Source organism: Sciurus carolinensis, chromosome 9, assembly GCF_902686445.1.
Source record: "Sciurus carolinensis chromosome 9, mSciCar1.2, whole genome shotgun sequence".
NCBI lineage: Eukaryota > Metazoa > Chordata > Mammalia > Rodentia > Sciuridae > Sciurus > Sciurus carolinensis.
In genome coordinates, this window is record NC_062221.1 from 136170289 (window position 1) to 136190998 (window position 20710).

The window sequence follows — 20710 nt, forward strand, 5'->3', positions numbered from 1 at the left end:
GAATGTTCTCTGTATTAATTTTGTGTTGGAAAAATATTTTTAAAATTTGAAAAGTATACTGAATGACCTTGACACTCTTCTCCCTGTGAGAGACGGGCCCTCTCGTGTCCCTCGGATTTTGGAAGCTACGCAGCGGCACTGTGTTTGGAAGGCCTTGGGAGCAGTCTGGCAGGGGTAGGTCCAGGCCCGGGGCAGGCATCCTTTGGAATTTTCTTCTCTCAGGTGTACCTTCCTGTATTTACCTTGAAGATATCAAGTTTTGTGAAGTGTATGATTGTACCTTTGGTGTCTTGATGATAAGGTTGAGGTACAGATTGGACTCCTGGTGTTTCAAACTGTCATTTAAAAGGAAATAAAAGGACGGAAGCAGGTGCGTCTTTTTTTGGTGTTAGCACGCGTGTTGTGGTTCTCACCGTCCCGCGGTGAGGATCTCTGTCCTGGGACCCTGGGGATCTCTGTGCACGGACCTCTGCTTCCCTGCCCCACCTCAGAGGTGGCAGGAGCTGGGCAGGGCTGCACATGGAGGCGCGGGTGCCTGGCGACGGGCGGCGGGCAGGGATGGATGCTCTGCTCTTCCTCCACGTCCTTCAGCCGGGTGTCCCCCTCCCTCCCATGAGGACGTGAGGCTGGTGCCTCCTCACCCAGGAGCCTGCCTGGCCACCCTCCCATCCCTCTGGACTCTGGGCCCACCATCATCTCCTCTCCTCCATTAGCCCCTCCAGAGCTCCCTCCTTCCAGAACATTCCTGCTGCACCACATGCTCTTGCTGCCTAGGCTGCTTCCTGGATTCTGCCCCTTCCCTCCTCTCCGTCCTTTTCCCTCGTCGCTACCCCCGCACCCCACCACGACCTTGCTGCATCCCGGCTGCCACAGGCGCTGTGTGCTCGACTCTGCTGTGCTGGCATCTTCCTGGTGGGGGCCCAGGATCCTCCCCTTGGCAATGCCTGGCACCCTAACTGCTGACCCCAGCCTCTCCCAGCCCCAGGGTTCTGACACGCACCCTCCGCCCAGCTTCTCCCCGCCTGGCCTGCTCTCCCACCTGCTCTCCATGGAATGTCCCCACGCACTCTGGGACCTCATTCCTCCAGGTCACGTCACGATGGGGAGGACTTTGCTGGGGCTGCTGTAACAAAGCCACAGCCTACGCCACAGTCACTGTCTCACCCTCTGGGGGTTGGAGGTCCCAGGTCAAGGTGTGTCAGGCTGGTTCTTCCTGGGGCCTCTCTCCTCGGCCTGCAGATGCCAGGTTCTCACAAGGTGGTCCCACTGTGTGCATCTGTGTCCAGATGTTGGGATTAGGGCCACCCCAATGACCTCATTTAACTTCAATCACCTCTTCAAAGGTCCATTTCCGGTCACTTTCTGAGGTGCCGGGGTTAGGACTTCAGCCTATGAATTTTGGCTGGGGGCACAGTTCAGTCCACCAGAGTCCCCGCCTCTGTGTGGCCTTTCCTGCCACCTCCCTTGATCGTCCTTGTCTCCCACTCCCCCCACATTTGCCCAACTGTTGGTCCTCTCCTCCGAGGGACCCCTGGGCCATGTCTGAGTGCCTCTCACACAGAAAGGTTTTCTGAACAAATGAGCCAACCTGTGGCTCGGGGGATGGAACTGGAGGATGAGCAGGGACTCCGTGGCTGGCAGTAAGTGGTGGGTGGACTGCAGGTGGCCCCAGCCAGGAGTGGGTGGGAGGCAGAAGAGCCCAGTGTCCGTCTGCTGCTCCAGCGTCCTGGAAGCATGGCATGGTGACGGGACCCACGCTTGGCCATTGGGCTTGAGCTCTTAGCCCAAGGGACCTGACTTCTTCAAAGGTGAGCTGAGACGGTCCAGTTCCTCTTTCCTGAGGTCGGATGGGAAGGAAAGGACCATGTGGGAATGTGGTCTCTCCGGTGGGCCCCCACTATTTTGGGGAACTGATACAAAGTCATCAGGTTTTAAATTTTTCTAATAAGGCCACTTAAAACAGTCTCTCTTTTTCTCATCATGCTGCACTGACCTATGCTGGGTACTACCTGAATATGGCCACCCCGTTCAGATATTGAAAGCTAATAAAGGTGCACAGTAATCTTGCATGCAAGTGACAGAGTTGGAAGAGTGTGCTTTAGTTAGGGTGTGTTTAATGGTAAGCGAAAGAAATTGCAATTAGCTTTAATCAGAGAGGCAATTTATTGGTTCACCAACTTGGCCAGGTGCCTGGGGACCCTGTGGGATGGGGTGGGGAGCTGGTCAGTCAGTGGAGAGGACCCCGGCCTCTGTTGCAGTCAGTCCGTCCCCTCTTGCTTTCATTTGCAGGTGACCTCAAGGTCTCCTGTGTACTCAGCTCTTCCTCAATGACAGAGACCGCGGAGTGGAAGGAGAGGGCATGTTTGTCAGCTTCCATGGTTGAGTCCCTGTGAACCCTGGCGAGTGATATCATAGGCCCAGGTCTCAAATCAGTCCATGCTGCCGAGGGACAGAGAGGGAGGATCGGCCACCCCTGAATCATGGCCCCTCAGCCCTGCAGCCTTGAGGGCTTATGATGTGTCAGCAGAACCATGTGGGTTAGACACAGGGACACCTCATCCTAGGGACAGGATGCTGCTCAGTCCAGATAAGAGAAGTCTATCACTGGGCAAAGCTCTAAAAACAGAAGGAACAAAGCTGTGGTGGCCGATGACAGATGGAGTGTGTCACTGAGAGAAGATTCTAGAGCATACCTCCTAAAACCTCCTTGTTAGGTAGCTGTCTACTTTCTCTTTCCCTGGGTCTACCAGCCCAGGAAGGCCTAAATGGCCCTGCTGATGAGCCTTCACCTGGTTCAGTAGCCGTTATGCATTCTCTCTCTTAATCCTCCTCCATCGCTGTGAGAATCATGCCTGCTTTATGACAGACAGGGGCCTTCGTGGGACACTAAGAAGCCAGAGGAGAGATAAACTGTGACGTCACCACCTCTTTTTACACGGCCTGAGACTTGTCCCTAACCACACACATAAGTGATTGGACAAAGCCACATCCCTTCCTTGTCATGACATGCTGCTTCAGTTGTCCCGTCCCTGAAGCGGAAGGACAGGTGTGCACAGAAAGGGACAGCTGCGGTGGAAAGCCACAGCGTCCGCACCCTGGCTGTCTTCAGAGTTGTTATTGTGATCTGCACGTCCAGAGTTCATGGCCCGTGTCTACCAACGACAGCATGACAGCACGCCATTCTCCGTCTGTCTCCTGACCGGGAGGGCTGGTTCAGGCAGGTTGCCCCAGTTCTCGCTGGACAGATGCCACTGTTGACCGTCTTATTGTCTGGACCCTGTGGAGCCCTGCAGGCTTCTGGGGTCACTGTCCTTTGTGCAGATGGAGACGGGAGCTCAACAATTAGATTCCTTTCAGTGATGAGAACCAGGCGGCACCTAAATTAGATGACATTTGTATTAGTGCCTCGGGCAGCGATCCTTCTGGTAATGCTGGCTCATCTTGGGTAGGAGGCCTGGAACACCAGGTGGGGAGGGGCCTTGGAAACCAACTGGTCCAGCTTCCCTGCTGTTCAGATGGCACGACTGAGTTACAGCTGACTCGTCTGCAGACAGCAGAATCGAAGCCTTTTTACTCATTTCTCTGCGGTTGGAACTGTTTCTGGATTTTGAATGTCACGTTACATTATAGCACCTAAGATGCTATGTTAAAAAGCCAACACCTTTCCGTGTCATTTGCTGAGTCTGCAACATGTAACAGAAGACCTCAAGCTTAAAGCATCCCTTGCAGGAGGCTGAGACAATGTAAATATTGTGTCCAAATCATGCAGCTAGAAATGGTCCTTGGATTTCTAACTCCCAGCACCCTGCATTCAGGCCTGGAATTCAAATTGGAGCCAAAGCCGCTCCTTCCTGGGGCTGTTTGTGAGGCGCTGTTTCCCTGCACAGGTCGAGGGCAGTTGCTCGCATTCATTCAACGGCCTTTTGCTTACGGCTCATCGTGGGCCGGAGTCTCGGCCCTCACAGGCTCATTTTCTGTTAAGGAAGGTGTTGACGAGGCCGAGTGGTAATGCTGGTGAATGAGTGGACACGGGGACGACACCGTGGTATTCTAGAAGAGCCAGGAAAGCTTTCCAAAGGAAGCAAAATCGAATGGGAAACCTGGCTACGACGCCTGGAAGGAGCTGGAGCCTTCCGGAGCAGCACGCGTGTGCCAACGCTGATGAGCCCCAGAAAGCAGGCTGGGCGAGGGAGCGTCCTGCGACACAACAGAGCCCAGGGGAGGGACGCGCTGCGGGCCAGTGTCGGTGTCCCCAGAGCCGGTGGGAGCCTAATCCACATGTGGTCGCATTGGCAGGGGCTCTGAGAGGTCCCCAGGTCAGGAGGGTGGAGCCCTCAGGGTGGGATCAGTGCTTCTGTAGGACAAGACGTGAGATGATCTCTCTGCCCTGTGAGGGTTCAGGGAGCAGGCCAGGAAGCCATCTGCCTACAAACCAGGGGCGAGTCCTCTCCAGGAACCACGTTGGCCAGTCCCTGGATCTCAGGCTTCTTGACTCTGGAACTGGGAGAAGAGATGACTGTTGCTGGAACCCCCTCCACGGTGACTGTCATGGCAGCCTGCATTGACCAGACCAGACCAGACCACTTAGGGCAGATGGCGAATGGCTGAGGAAGATGTGCTGGACAGACTCTAAATTGCTCCCTGGCGACACCCACCCTAGCCTCCAGGACCCCATGCAATGGAGCTTCACAACTGTGACTATGTCACATCGCATGGCAAAAGAGATTTTGCAGACCTAGTTAAGATCGCTAATCAGGCTTTGAGTTAATCAAAAGGGACACGATTTGGGTGAGTCCATGCTATGAGCCCTTTAAATAGAGTTTTCTCTTGTGCTCATCTGCAGAATTAGCATGAGGTGAAGGCCACCAAGCCCCCCAGGCTGTGCCCTCTGAAGTGGGCATATGTCACACCTGGACCCACTGGGGCAATGGCTCGACTGGCCAGACCGGAATGCAAAGGCCCACGGCAGTGCCAGGCAGAAGCCGCAGCACCCCACACGCCCTGGGTGCTCCCTGAAACTCTTCTGTCCCCGGCTTTACACTGCGGGCCTGTGGTGGCTGTGGCAGCCCCTGAAGCTCCAGTCTCAGGCAGTTCTCTGTTCCTCAAGAGCACGCTCCCGGGGACCCACGCTGCTGTCCTGACCCCCTGGCTTGCACCCACCTGGCTTTCTTTCCTAATCGTGGTTTTTATTCTTTACATGGCCAGACTAAACATCTTCCAGATCTTCACATCCTGCTTCCCTTTAGTGATAAGTCCTGACTTTAAACGGCTCTTCTCTTCTCGCGTTTTATTAAAGATGATTAAGAGAAGCCTTGCGCATCCTGAGCACTTAGACACATGGGGGATCCCTCTGCAAAACATCCTCGTTCATTGCCCTTCATAAAGTCCTAGGACACGGACACATTTCAGCCAAGCTCTTTGTCACTTTATGAAGAGGACAGTCTCTCCTCTGTCCTCGGTGCCCTTGCTGGGTCCTCACATGTGGAAGGTGGAAGAGTAGAGAGTCCTCCCCTGGTGCTGGCACCTGGATCTGACGCGGCTAGTCTCCTGACTGGGAGAAACAAAATTCTCTCCTTTATGCGTCACACGGTTGTCACGGCACAGATGCACCAGGTACCACGTGTCCCTTGAAATTATATTATTATGAAAGAGAAAGAGAAGAGATAGTAGGGGAATTGAGCCCTCTCTTCCCCAAAAGAGAAAAAAATACTTGTGATTCTGCCTTTCAATGTGAAAAAAAGCATTTAATAAAATTAGACAGTTTTGTGTCGGAGTTTTCCAGAGAAACCAAACAGAATATTTATGTGTGTTTACATACATACACATGCACACAAAAAGATTCGTTTCTCGCAGTTGACTGTTTGGTGGTGGGACTGGCGGGTCTAGGTCGGTAGTGCAGACCTGATGTGCTCAGGCAGGGTCTGCTGCTGAGGTTTTGGGACGGAATTTCTTCTTTCTCAGTTTTGTCCTTAAAGCCTTTAGCCGTTGGAAGAGACTCAGTCGCCTTATGGAGGGTGGCCTTCCTGCTGTATTAAAATCAGACCCCACAGCTGATGGGTAACTGGAGCTCTCATCGAGCTACACTGACCCATCAAAGTGACCATCACATCCTTCAGGCCGAAAGTCAAGGAGGAATCGGGTATTTCCTTGATCTGGTGAAGGTAACGACCGTGCATGCAGGCTGTCTTCCACGTCTCCGCATTTTTACAAGATTCAAGGCTGCCCAGAAGGGAATCTCCTCCTTTCACTCAGGGAAGGGGTCTTGCCGAGTCTCAGGGGCAGTCCTGTTCCATCTCCCACTCCAGGAGCCCCAAGGGCCACTCCTCGCTCCCTGGCCACCATGTGACTAAGCCTCGTCAATCGGCTGCTATGCCAGTGACCAACTGGGAGTGGGTTTCCCAAACAAGCAGCTCTGGGGCCCTCTCCGGAGGCAGCAGCAGAAGCATCGGGCCAGTGCCTCCCGGGCTGGTCTTGGGTGTCCCCTGTGCTCTGGGTTCCATCGTGGCCGCCCTTGGCCCACGTCCACTCTCTGAGCCTGCTTTGTCAGAGTCCGCATTGATTCTGTTAGCAACCTGATATCATTCTGTTGTTGCTTGTGTTATAAGCTTGGTCTGAGTCATTTCCTGTCGATTGTAACCATAAACTCTAATTGGTATCTACGGAAAGCGTGTAGCAAAAATCAGACTTAATGGTGAGATGTCAGAAGCGCTACCTTAGAAAGACTACAGCAGTCTTTCTGAACCGAAGCCAGTTTGCTTCCCAGGAGATACCTGGCAATACCCAGATATATTTTGGGTTGCCCAACATGGGGAGGGGTTGCATTAGGGCATCCAGTGGTTGGAGGCCATTCAGGTTGCTAAACCTCTGCATAGTGCACAAGAGCAGTAACCCAGCCCAAAGCATCCATAGTGCTGAAACTGAGAACACTGCCTTAGAGCAAGGAGCAGGTAGGAGGCTGGCCTCCTGTACTGGCCCCTCAGCAGATTGGAAGTTCTAGGAAGCACAACAGAACACGAGAAAGAAAAGATCAAAGGACTGGAAAGGACAAAAATAAAATGTCTATCATTTGAAAATAATATGATTGGATATCTGAAGATGATATTGAGAAACACTAATGAAGATGTAAACAACTCATGAAGATTGCTAGATATAAGATCAATATACATAGTTCAGTAAGAGCCTGAAACAATCATTTAAAAAGTAATACTTCTCTGTATAACTTTTGCTAGTCTATGTTTACTGATAAAAAGTTCCTTGAAAAGTACAAAGGGAGAGGAGATGCAAGGGATCAGGGAAGGGGAGAGGAAAAGCTTTTTCAAAAGGGTTCTAAAGCAGATTGTAGGTCATGAGTAGTGTTCAAAAATGCTGAAAACAACTCAAAGGAGAATATTGCCCTTCTGTGCAGATTGGATTAAACTCAGATAAAACGGGAAGCAAGGAAATGCCAGGTAGTATATACACAGGTAGGAATGACACCAGTTCAAATTGTAAAGAGCTATGAAATATGTAAGAAGTCATGTAAAAAACTTGGCGATAATGAGATATGAAAACACCGGAAAGAGAAGGGGTGGTCCCAGCCTTTCAGGGCTGGTAACCTGGGAGGATGAGAAAAGAACAGGGTGGTCCCAGCCTCTCAGGGCTGGTAACCTGGGGATGGTGAGAGAACAGGGTGGTCCCAGCCTCTCAAGGCTGGTAACCTGGGATGGTGACAGAACAGTGTGGTCCTAGCTTCTCAGGGCTGGTAACCTGGGATGGTGGGAGGAGAACAGGATGGTCCCAGCTTCTCAGAGCTGGTAACCTGGGATGTTGAGAGGAGAACAGGATGGTCCCAGCTTCTCAGAGCTGGTAACCTGGGATGTTGAGAGGAGAACAGGGTGGTCCCAGCTTCTCAGGGCTGGTAACCTGAGATTGTGACAGGAGAACAGGGTGGTCCTAGCTTCTCAGGGGTGGTAACCTGGGTATGGTGAGAGGAGAACAGGGTGGTCCCAGCCTCTCAGGGCTGGTAACCTGGGTATGGTGAGAGGAGAATAGGGTGGTTCCAGCCTCTCAGGGTTGGTAACCTGAGATGGTGAGAGGAGAACAGGGTGGTCCCAGCCTCTCAGGGCTGGTAACCTTCAGATAGTGAGAGGAGAACAGGGTGGTCCCAGCCTCTCAGGGTTGGTAACCTGGGGATGGTGAGAGGACAGAGTGGTGCCAGCTTCTCAGGGCTGGTAACCTGGGATGGTGGGAGGAGAACAGGGTGGTCCTAACCTCTCAAGGTTGGTAACCTCGGATGGTGAGAGGAGAACAGGGTGGTCCCAGCCTCTCAGGGTTGGTAACCTGGGATGGTGGGAGGAGAACAGGGTGGTCCCAGCCTCTCAAGGTTGGTAACCTCGGATGGTGAGAGGAGAACAGGGTGGTCTCAGCCTCTCAGGGTTGGTGACCTGGGGATGGTGAGAGGAGAGGAGGGTGGTCCCAGTCTCTGAGGTCTGGTAACCTGAGATGGTGAGAGGAGAACAGGGTGGTCCCAGCTTCTCAGAGCTGGTAACCTGAGATGGTGAGAGGAGAACAGGGTGGTCCCAGCCTGTTAGGGCTGGTGGCCTGGGGATGTTGGTTCCATTTGCAGGACAGAAAACACAGGAAGACCAGCATTTGGGAGAGAAGGTATCGGCCTGGGTGAAGCCTGAAGTGTGTTTTGTGTTGAGTTGTGTAAGTGGAGACCTGGTGGGGACGGATGCACGGGTTCTGAGCCCAGTGGAGACAACTGGGCTGGACACCTCCACCTGGAAGTCAGCTGTAACAGAGACCACAAAGATGGATGAATCCCCAAGAAAAGAGGTAAGAGACGGAGGCAGCTGAGAAGCTGGAGGGAGTTGGAGCTGGAGGGAGTGAGAAGGGCGTCAGAGTGGAGGCACCAGTCCTGACTCAGGGGCCAAGGGCAAGCGCCAGAGGGGAGGGACGTGGCCAGCAGAGAGCATGGGGCTGGGGACCTGAGAGGGGCCACCGCTGGAGCAGGGCGGGCGGGGCCGGGGCCATGGCAGCAGCGTGGGGGTAGCGGTAGCACCTGCAGCCAGCGGGGGCACCAGGGCCTGTTGCTCTTGAAGGTTGGAGCAGCGTGTGGTGCGTGGAGGGGGAGCATAGTCAGCGAGAGGCCCGGGGTCTAGCGGGGAGTTCTGGGATGAAAGAAGCAAGCGGAGATGTCCCTGGGAAGAAAGGACGGAGGAGAGGAGTTGAAAGGGAAGGAGGCAGGGCTGAAAGAGGGAGCCTGGCGAGCGGCCGGGGCTGGGTGGGCACGCAGGCAGAGGCGCAGGGGCTCCTCGCCCCCAGAACTGCGAAGGCGGGGAGAGCTCTGGCTGGACTGACCCGGTGCCGTGCAGCATCTGCCGGCTGGGAGCGGGAGCGCCTCCTCTATGCTGGGCTTTCCTGGCAGGAAGCACCTCGTTGTCCAGCTGCGTCTCCACTGAGCCCAGCACGGTGCATCCACAGCAGACCCTCCGCAGGATTCAGGACCACGGAGACGACTTCTGTCCACAGGTCCCTGATCTCCAGGATTCGGAAGTCAAGGTCGCAAGGTGCCGAGGACGGTCGCAGAGTGCTGTTCCCGCGTCAGCCTCTCTCTCTGCTTTCAGAAGAAAGGGGAGGACAGGAAAACGGATGCCGGTTACCCAGAGGGGAAGGGAGACCGGTACAGAGGGACATTTCTGTGAATGTATTTCATCATATAGATTTTAATAGAGAGTTTCATTCTATAACCATGGAAGTGTTTTAAACAGTTCAACAAATTAAATCAAAGTGAAATAAAAAGCAATTCCTAAAAATGGAAAACAAACGGAAAAATCGACCCCGTCCCTATCAGGGCATAATCATAGAGACAAAAGATCGCCTTGATGTGATTTTAAATATAGTATTTTGACTCTACATGCCAGATTAAGATATTCTTGGGATTGAAAGAAGAAAAAAATAAATCTTAAACTCTATTTGGTTGTCTTACTATTATTAGTAACATTGATATTATGGAACCATGATATTTTTATTAGGGTAAAGAAAATAACGAACCGACAATAGAAACCACGATTTCCAATTTGCATAAGAGAAGAGAGACAATCTAAAGAACGGGAGGCAATGTTTGCAAAATATATAAGGTACTCCAAAAATTCAATAGCAAAATAAGCAAACCCCAAGTAAATCAATAAAGAAATGGGCAATAGCTCTAAATCAACATGACTCAAAAGAAGACATTCATTTTCTTTATCCATTCATCTGTTGAAGGGCACCTAGGTTGGTTCCATAGCTTAGTTATTGTGAACTGAACTGCTATAAACATTGATGTGGCTGTGTCACTGTAGTATTCTGATTTTAAGTCATTTGGGTATAAACCAAGGAGTGGGATAACTGGATCAAATGGTGGTTTCATTTGAAGTTTTCTGAGGAATCTCCCTAGTGCTTTCCATAGTGGTTATACCACAATAGATGAATGGATAAAGAAAATGTGGTATATATACACGATGGAATATTAGTCAGCCATAAAGAAGAATGAAATTATAGCATTTATCAGTAAGTGGATGGAACTGGAGAATATCATGCCAAGTGAAATAAGCCAATCCCAAAAAATGAAAGGCCAAAGGTTTTCTTTGATATGCAGATGCTAATTCACAATAAGGAGTGAGGATAGGGAAGAAGAGGGGTACTTTGGATTAGACAAAGGGGAATGAAGGGAGGGGAGGAGGAATGGGAATGGGAAAGCCAGTGGAATGGATCCGACATTACAGTGCATATGTGATCACACGACCAATGTGATTCCACATCGTGTATGACCAGAAGAATAAGTCAACCCATTAATGTATAATACGTCAAAATACATTCTACTGTCATTATAACTAGTTAGAATAAAAAAAGACATGCATATGTCCAACAGGTACATGAAGAAGGTGCTAGAGATCACTCATCATCAGGGAAACACAAAGCAAACCATAGTTAGCTGTGACCTCGCCTGCAAGGATGGCCTTATAAACCGGATAAGGGTAAGGAGCAGGGGTGAGGTCGTGGAGGACAGCCGTGCAGTGTGGTTTAGAAAACCAAAAGAAAGGACTTTGAAAGTTCTTAAAAAAAAAAGTTCTTAAAAGAAAGTTCTTAAAGGAATGACGCATGTTTGAGGAGATTAAGAAAGAAAAAAGCTAGATAAACACTCTGTTTAGAAGTTAAATGAAACCCCTGTGACGGAAATGTCAGCAGGAAATATCAGAGTGGTCTGGGGACTTTTCTCTTGAAAACATTTTTAAACCCTGTCCATCAAAAAGAGCCAAGAAGGGCTGGGGCTGGGGCTCAGTGGTGGAGCACTTGCCTAGCACGTGTGAGGCCCTGGGTTTGAGTCTCAGCACCACATATACACAAATAAATAAAGGTCCATTGACAACTAAAAATAATAATAATAAAAAAAAAGTCAAGAAGCAGGGACACTCAGACTGTGCCTTTTAATAAATGTTCTCATGGAAGGGGTCAGAAGCCCAGAAAAAGACTCCTCCAGCTTCAACGCGGGGCGGAAGTGGCAAGACGAGGTTCCACCTGTTGGGCCAGGGAGCCAGGGGGCATGGAAGACTGGAGGGCCCCACCCACAGACACAGGCCCCTGACTGTGGTGAGAAATTTGAGCTAACAAGAATATTAACTGCACTGGCTTAAAAGACATCAGATCTATAAAAGTCCACATATCTATTATGACACTTTAATAAGAAGCTTATCAATTCCCACTGGAACTCAATAGAGTCGTCTGAAAACCAACAGAAGCAGGTTAGAAGCAAAGATCTTGCCTTGGATGCAGAAACTCTATTTCAGGGACCACAGATTCTGAGTGAAACTTCTTTTTATAGAATTCCCAATAGTAAGTGTAGAAAGGACACAAATAATTAGAAAACTACCATTTTGTCATCTGAGGTAACCAGAGGGTGAAAAATGATCACTGCTCACCAAACCCATTAGGAGAAGAGTCGAAGTGGAAATCTATACTGCAGAGAACAGGCTGATAACTTTAGAATCAGGTTAGCATCCCAAGAGTGGGATGGTCTTACATGGACCATGCTTGGAGCCAGATTCCAGTCAACCAAGTGGAAGAAGACGTGTGTGGTGACCTTGGAATTCTGTACGTGGACTGAGTATTAGGGGATGCTGAAGAATTGTGGTTAATTTTTCTGGGTGTGAGAAGGCAGGGGAGTTAAGCACTGGGGTGACCGTATAAGGGAGAGATGCATGTGGAAATAGTCGGGAATTTACCACCATGGTTCTGTGCAAAATTACTAAAGCAAAAAAGGGAGGAGATACATGAGATGAAATTCACGAAAACGTTAAAAACACAAGGAGCCCGTTAACAGCTTCTAAAACACTTTTCACACACAATCTCACTTTTGAAACGTTGCTACCGGGTCAGACAGTGTCATGCAAGGTATGTCTGATTTGGTTACAAGAGACAGAATTGCCTCTAAATGACCTTAAATGATGATTCCCTCTTGGATTTCATGGAACCCAAGAGCAGGGAGATGGGACGGAGGGACCTGGGTCAGGCAGGGCGAGGAGACTCCTGGCTCGGTGGGGCCCTGGTCAGCCAGGCTCAAATCCTGGCTTTCTTTGGGCCTGTAGGGAGGCAGCACATCATGGCGGGCGTGGGTGGTGGGGCACCCTGCTCCCTCATGGTGACTGGGAGCCAAGAGAGGAAGAGGAGGGACTGGGGTCCTGATGGCCTTCAAGGCCACGCCCCCCGAGCTAACTTCCTCCCACCAGGACCCCAGCTCCTGAAGGTTCTCCCACCTCCTCACAGTGCCACAGGATGGTGACCAAGCCCTTAGCAAATGGGCCTTGGGGGACACTTACCCAGATCATAGCAGAGCCCAGGCAAGACCCAAGTCACTGTCCTTTGTAACCTGATCTCTGAAGTGACAGCCTGTCACCCTTCTAGTCCTTAGAGTACCTCACCAGGTTCAGCCCCCACTCTGAGGGAGGGAGTTACTAACGCCATGAGAAGTCAGAAGCCAGGGGCGCCTGTGATCTCCCAGGAGGATTCCCGAGACACTGATCTCTGAGCGCTGTGTCTGTGTCAGCCAGAACCGTAGGAAGTATTCATATTTGATTGCTCACTTTCACCTGCAAAATGGCTTGCCTAATGTAAGTTACTGTCATAAGTAGGGGACTGAGAGGGCCTGCAATGAATTTTTTAATTCTGGAGGAAGCTAAGCCTGGCGAATCTTGGGTGTCACCAGGGGCGGCAGCTGGTGGAGAGAAGCGGGTGTCGCTGGACGAGGTCCGCGCTTGGCTTAGCTTTCTGTCTGTCTGTCTGTCATCTGTGGATCAGGTATCTTGTCCTGTTGTTGTCCAGGCTCTATTTGGGCATTCTTCAAATTTAGCCCAAGGCTATTGTCTTACAAACGTCTCGTATTCGTTTTGAGAAATGAATTTGTTTGTTCTAAACTAGGGGAAAAAATCACTCCAGCCCCTCTGGCCGGAGGAAGTAGCAGAAGAGGTTGACCTGGCCTTCCTCTGCCTGCCCCTCGCCCCGGGAGGCTGTGCCCCAGGCAGGCGTCACTCCTCATCGGGTCCCCAGAGACCTGCGGGCGGTGGCCGGCCTACGTTGCGCTCTTCTCTCTCAGGCGGAAGTGAGAGCCGCCACCCAGCCAGGGGCAACACCGCCAGCGACCGCAGGAGGAGCAGGAGCCCTTCAGGGGAGGCGCTCAACACCTGGGAACCCGGCACTCAGTGTCCAGGGTCGTCAAGGCCGGGAGGCGGGGGCTGGAAGGCTGGCTCGGGCTCTGGGCCTGTGGTCAGCAGAAGGCCCAGCTGCAGGCAGAGCAAGCTCACCGTCCTGAAAGGCCCCAGGCTCCCAGGGGAGAAGGGGGGCGGGAGACCTGCGCACAGCAGCCACCGGGACCCTTGGCCTTACTAGCCGTCGGGGCGCCCCCAGGTGGAGACTTCAGGTGCTGCTGCGCCAGGCGAGGGCAGGAACCCGCAGGCAGCTCAAGTCCCACCTCCACGTGGGCGACAGAGAGACCCAGTCCCCGCGCCCTGCAGGTGCCACTCCTTTCCTGCCCCAAGCGCTGCCTCCTCCTGGCCCAGGCAGAAGTCCCCAATAAAGCCTTGTCTGTGCCCAAATTCTTTCTAGGTCCAGCGTTTGTTTCTACGACTCTTGATCCCCAAACCCACTTCTGGTGACCAGGGGCCCGACCGACCTGCAGTTGACAGAGGTCAGGGCCCTCACTCCCAACCAGCTAAACCGCCTGGCCGGCCACAGCTGCTTCTCCCGCCTTCTCTTCTCTTTTCCCGGCAGTGGCGGAACCTGGGACTGAAGTCACAGCTGTCAGTTGAGCAGAAGGCCACGCTGAGGGGCACAGGGCTCACCAGAGGGATTGGACCCCACCCCTGCGGGACCCCGGAGAGGCAAGCTGCCAATCAGAGAAGGTCCACCAGCCAGTCTCCAACCAGGCAGGTCAGCTGGGCGGGGACCTGGGGCAGCAGCTTGGACCAGAGCAGCTGTTTGTGACTCAGGGAGGTCACAGTGGGGAGAAGTGGATGGGAAGTGGAGGGAGGAAGGCCGGACTAGAGCCCAAGGGCAGATCTGCAGCTGTGCTACTGCTCTGACCACAAGGCCTGCAGCCAGTAGAACAGCTGGCTCTGTTTACCTTCCAAAGTTGGTGCAAATTCTGGTTTAGCCAGCCCTACCCCGGAATCATACAGGGAAAGGGATCCTAGTTTGGCCAAGATGGTCCTGAGACTGGGCAGAAGGACAGTCGGTAGGTAATGAATGATTGGGTCAGGATTCAAAGGAAATAAAAGGGAATACCTCCAGACACTTCCCCTCCTCACCTGCTGCCAAGGTCACCTGCCTGCAGGGGACTTCCTCCCAGCAAGGCCTTGTTAATGAATGACCTCCCTTCCGACTTTCTGGGCAGTTATGGAAAGTAGGAGAGGAAACCCTGGCAAGATAAGAGGAGGAGGGAACAAGAGAAGAAAGGAAACCTAGACTCCATCTGAGGGGCAAGACACCCCGCTCCCTCGGCACCAGCTCTGGGCCCCCTCCTCTCTGGAGGAGTCTCTCTGTTCTGTCCTTAAAATAAACTCTGGTCTTGCCTCGGCGTTTCTTGGGTGCTCGATCTGCAACGAACGCCAGGGCAATGGGTTCCCGATCTGATTTCCAAGATCGGTTTCAGTGCCATGGGAGCCACTCCAACTATCCTTACTCGGAAGCCCTTTACGTTAGAGGCTGAGGGTGGATCCGAGTGTCCCCTCAGATCTCGTGTGTCCCGAGCGGCCCTGTCCAGAGGTGGGGCCTTGGGAAGTGTTTGGACCTGAGGCCCTGGCCTCTCGCTGGGTGCACTGCTGGGGACTGATGGCGGAGGGGGACCCAGCTGGAAGAAGCGGCTCTCCAGGGCTCGGCCTGGAAGGGTGGTCTCCTCCCAGCCCCCCTCTCTCAGCTTCCCGATGCCCCCAGCTGAGGTGCTTCCCTCCTCCAAGCCTTCCACCCTGACGCTCGGCCTACCCCAGGCTCCAGGAAACGGAGCCAGCTGACCATGGCCTGAGGCCTCTGAAACCACGAGCCCACATAAACGTTTCCTCTCCAAAGTTCTCTTTTTTTAAATTTTAATTTGTCCTGATTAGGTGCACATGGCAGTAGAAAGCATTGATACACTCTGATAGCTCATGCATCAATGGAGGGTCATCTCTCCTTTATCTGATTGTACATGTTGCAGGACCACATGGGTCAGGCCGTCACACACGTACATGAGGCAATAATGTCTGTTCACTCTCCTCCCCTTCCTACGCCATGTCCCTTCCCCGCCCTTCACTCCCTCTACCTAATATAAAGTAACTCTGTTCTTCCCTAGCCTCCTCTTATTGGGAATTAGCATCTGCATGTCAGAGAAAACATTCGGCCTTTGGTTTCTTGAGCTTGGTTTATTGCAGTTAGCATGATATTCTCTAACTCCATTTATTTACCAGCAAACGCCATCATTTCATTCCTCTTTAAGGTCGAGTAATATTTCATTGTCCATATGTACCACATTTTCTATCCATTCATCTGTTGAAGGGCATCTAGGTTCGTTCCACAGTTTAGCTATGGTGAATTGAGCAGCTGTAAACATCAATGTGGCTGCGTCACTGTACTATGTTGACTTGAAGTCCTTTGGGTATAAACCCAGGAAGGGGATAGCTGGGTCAGATGGTGGTGAAATTCTTCTTGTCAGGTGTTTTGGTCACAGTGATAAAGTTGGAAGGTGACCTGGTGATGCCCAGCAAAATTACATATTTGTTTGTCATTTGACCTGGAGCTCCCAGTTCTGGGCTCTATCCCAAATATAGTGTGGCTAATATAAAATAGCTGGGTTAATACAAAATGACAAAATGCCTGAAATCCAGTAATTTGGCTGTTTGTTCTCACCGGGCTAAGCCCTGCAGCAATAAGCTGTGATAAGGACTTTGCTCTGTGTTGATTGTGTAGCTTTCATAAAAAGAAATGACATGAATAACCCGTGGAGCATTACGCACCAGTCAAAGAAACAGGAAACGTCTTTACGTACTGCCAAGGAGTCATGTCTGAGGAGTTGGAAGACTGAGAGTCTAAACTTCACTCAATAGCTGGTTTTGTAAAGTTAGTATTATGATTATATGGATATTTTTAAGACTATATCCTAAGATATAATTAAGATGGAATTTCAAAAACTGAAGAGCAAAAGGAGACTGTCGGGTTGGAAAATTAGAGCTGAGCAGCTGGAACAAAGGCCAGCCCGCCAAAGGTGACCATCAAGTGGGCTAGAAAGTTCCACTGACTTCACGTCCACCTGTCGCTCAACAGGATCATCCCAGCCTATAAAAGCTCTGGGCAGCCTGGGCCACATGCGATTTTCTCTGGGTCCCTATACCCTGGGAGTCTGGGAATTTCACCCGAGAGCCAAATTCCAATAAAGCTTGCTCTGGCCACTTTCCGTTTGATTTTATTTGGCTGCTAACTGTGCCTACCTAGCCCGCCGAGCTTGCTGAGCCCGCCCGAGCTTACATTTGGTCCCGCCGAGCCCGTCCGAGCTTACAGAAACAAGTGACCTTGGCTGTGTATCCATTTTGTAGCAACACATGATTTACTTCTTCAAGTGACTTTAAAACCTAGTGATTTGACTATTCATTCAAAATAATGCGAGACTGGGGGTGAGAGGGAAGAGGAAACTGCCTTTGGTGACCTGACCGGGAGGTGGTGCTGACATGGTCCTCTGGCGGCTGCGAGGGGCGGGTGATCAGCTAGAGCCGGGCACTCCGTGTTGCTGAAAGGAGGAGTCCCTGTAAGCTCTGCGGGTTAGATGCACTTTGGTTCTGAATCCACTTTGGAAACATCAGGCTCAACTTCTCCCTCTCTTAAAAGCATTTCCTCGGTTTTGTCTATGTTAAAAGCCAGACACAATGAAAGGGAAGAATCCTCTGGCAACAAGGACCCTCGCTATCCACTTTGTGGTCTCTTAAAAAGAAAAAAAAAAAGCAATTAGAGATCCTCAAGGCGGAGCCTGGTTACAGACCCGAGGTAGAAAATGCAGGTGGGGAGCCGGGAATGCGCGCTGTCCTAGAAGGCAGGCGGCTGCCCACGGCACTGGACGGTGTCAGAGAGACCCGGAGCAACCGCAGTGCGCGTGGTAAGAGCCTGCGACACTGAGGCCTGCTGACGACAGTATGGAGCCGCACACGTGCAGAATGGCCACACTGAGAAATGTCACCGGCTTTGGAACTGGTCAACAAAGGGAAAGAAGAGAACACTATCCTCCTGTACAAAATACACTTTGCGCAGGGTCACAACCAGAGCTTGGGGCTCCAAGGGCCCGCGGCCGCGCTTTGTCCACAAAGTTTTACTGGAACACAGCATGTCCATTTGGTCGTCCGTGGCTGCTCCAGCAGAATGGGAGAGACCGTGCGGCCCACGAAGCCAAAGCCATTTCCCCCGTGGCCCTAAAGTGGACTCCTGCCTTAGGGTACCCAGGTGGAGGAGAGGAGCTGTGCTCCAGTAACCGCATTAAATACGGTAGAAGAGGGAGTGCCTGGCTGGAATGTCACCATCTTGCAGCCTTAATACAAATAATAGGAAAAACCACCGAGCAAAATCCATACAGACAACTGGCCACTGCTATCACAGAGGGACAACCAGATACTAAGGGCTTTCTGTTAGAGCGTGCCACCTCTGAGTATTGCAAAAAAAAAAAAATTCAAACCTCCGTCAGTGCAAACGTCTGTAGGCCACCACCCGATAGGCAGGGAATAGCTGGAAGGATGAACCTCTTGATTGACGGCACAGGCAGGCAATCCAGAAAGCCTCATGGGAAATGCCACAGAAGAACCAGCTTGGTTTCTTCAACAAGGATATTGCAAGGAATAAAAGGGTGGTGGGTGGGGAGGAACTTAAGAGAAAACAAACAACATGTCGATAAGTTGCAATTTATGGCTGGCCTTTTTTGTTTGTTTGTTTGTTTGAGGTGTAATAAAACACTAAGGGAAATTTGACCACATACTGGATTTTTGATGTTACCATGTAAATAGTGTAAAATCTCAGCTGCGGCAGTTGTACTATGGCTGTGTTTAAAAGAAGAGTCCGGCTGGGTGCAGTGGTGCGTGCCAGTAATCCTAGCGACTTGGGAAACTGAGGTAGGAGGATCCCAAGTTCAAGGCCGCCTCAGAAACTTAGCAAGCTCCTCAGTAACTTAGCAGTGGGTACAACTTAGTGAGACTGTTTTCAAGTAAAAATGGAAAGGACTGGGGATGTAGCTTAGTGGTAAAGTGCCCGTGGATTTAATCTTCCAGGACACACACACACACACACAATGTCTTTGTCTTTTATAGAACATCCTAGAATATTTGTGGATTGAAGGACAAAACGTCTGCGATTTACTTATTTTTTTAGTTGAAGATGGACACAGTATCTTTATTTATTTATTTATTTTTAACGGGGCTACTGAGACTTGAACCCAGTGCCTCACACATGCTAGGTGAGCGTGCTACCACTGAGCCACAACCCCAGCCCCTGAGATTGGTTAAGAAATAATTTAACATTATTGGGAGGAAGTGGGTGGGTGGGTGTGTCAGTGAGGGAAGATCTATGTCTTAGTGTTCCATGAGTCTTGTAAGAAATAACCACAGGATCGCTGCTGGTGGCTGCCAAGGGGTCAGAGGGCTACACAGGGTGGTGAGCCTGGTCAGCCAGAGCAGCCCTCACCCAGCCACACCCACTCAATCCCAGCCGCAGCAGGAGGAAGGGATGGCAGCTGAGGTCGGAGGGACTGTGACGTCCCCTGTGGACCACGGGTTTCTGAGCCTGGACTTGCCCACCTATGTCCCGTGCAGGAACAGAGCAGCATGGGTGAGACAGATCCAGTACCACAGAATGGCCAGATCATCCACAGGAAAAATTTAGGGATGTTTAGTATTATTTTCAAGCTGTTCTACAGTGTGATGAAAGAAGTGAATGAGTTTAAGATCACCCGGACACTATTGAGTTAAATACAGCCAATTATACAGTGTGGCATTTTTGTAGATTAAAGTCACTTTGAAAGAACCTACGTGAGGAAGTGGACCTACCGCACTGCAATAATTGAGGAAGAGCCCACACTGTCAAGTTTGGCACCACAGGCTAGTATTCGTACAATGGCTAGAAGGTCCATCTCAGCAGCTTGAATTTGCTGCTGATATTCTTAACCAGGATGCAAGAATTATCAAGCCTGGCAGCATCGGCAGCAGACCATTCAGGAATTTAAACTTTGGGGTAATGAGCTGCAGTATGTAGACTGACTTCAAAAAGAGGATGTGAGGAATAACTCTGTTTGGAACTAAAAGTACCTCACCAATTTGAAAACCACTGGTTACAGCGATCGTGCTGTGTTGGAAAGAGAAGACAGCACACTCTGGAAATGATAAAACTCGTATCACATCATGAAAGTGCATGCAACTGTTCGAAAGGGATTTTGCAGGATCATGGTCTTTCCAAATACCCTGATCTGTTAAATCAGTCACTTGACTGATGACCAAGTCACAGTTCCCCTTACCTGATTGCCTGTCTTGTGGGTATCTATGAAGATATGCTGGGAAACCAATGTGACAACAAAGAGGATGTTCTTAATAAGACATGAGAGTTACGTGAAATCCTAGCTACAGCAAAGGACACTATAAGAAAGGAATATTGGAGATATATTGAAAGATCCCTTCAAAGCCCACACAGCAGAGAAAAGGGGGCTCCCGACAAGTGTACAGCAGTAACACCATCCAGGAGAACTTGAGGGAATGCTTTGACTTTTTTTAGGAAATTCTAATGAGGAGTTTGAAATTGAAGTGATCATTTGCTTTCTTGTGGCCTAAATATGCATTGCACGGGTATTGCTTTTAAACAAGAAAAAAAAAAAAAAAAAAAGTACCACACACACAGTGACTTAAACAATGAAAACCTGTATTACAGCTCTGTTGGTCAGAAGTCTAGCGAGGGCTTCACTGGGCTGGAATCATGGTGTTGGTGGTGTTTTGGTCTGTGCCACGTTGCTATAACAGAACACCTGAGACTGAGGAACTTATAATGAACAGAAATCTATTCATTAGAGTTCTGGAGATGGGGGAGTCTAAGACCGAGGGGTGGCATCTGTCGAGGGCCTTCTGGCTATGTTATTTAGTAGCGGAAGTTTCAAGGGCAAGAAAGCCAGAAATAACTTGGAGCCTTAAACCCTTTTATGATTGGCACG

General features: G+C 50.8%; 1 pseudogene; it reads left to right on the plus strand.

Moving 5' to 3' along the window:
• The window catches only part of LOC124993767 (protein farnesyltransferase/geranylgeranyltransferase type-1 subunit alpha-like), a 29286-nt pseudogene extending 9029 nt beyond the window's left edge, over positions 1-20257 (plus strand).
• The last annotated feature ends 453 nt before the right edge of the window (positions 20258-20710 follow it).